Source organism: Bison bison, unplaced genomic scaffold (assembly GCF_000754665.1).
Source record: "Bison bison bison isolate TAMUID 2011002044 unplaced genomic scaffold, Bison_UMD1.0 scf7180017861823, whole genome shotgun sequence".
Classification (NCBI taxonomy): Eukaryota; Metazoa; Chordata; class Mammalia; order Artiodactyla; family Bovidae; genus Bison; species Bison bison.
Window position 1 is genome coordinate 27,298 of NW_011492395.1, and position 269 is coordinate 27,566.

A 269-nucleotide genomic window follows, 5' to 3' on the forward strand; every position below is an offset into this window, starting at 1 on the left:
GGCGAGGACTTAGGAGTCCTGTGCAGAGAGACACCCGTGAGCCCTGGGCCCTGCTCGGACTTGGCACAGGGGTGGCCTTGGGCTTCCCGGGTGGCGCTGGCGGTAAAGAACCCGCCTGCCAATGCAGGAGGCATGGAGACCGGGGTTTGATCCCTGGGTCGGGAAGATCCCCTGGAGGAGGGCATGGCAACCCACTCCAGGATTCTTGCCTGGAGAATCCCATAGACAGAAGAGCCTGGTCCATGGGGTCAGCAAAGAGTCGGACACGA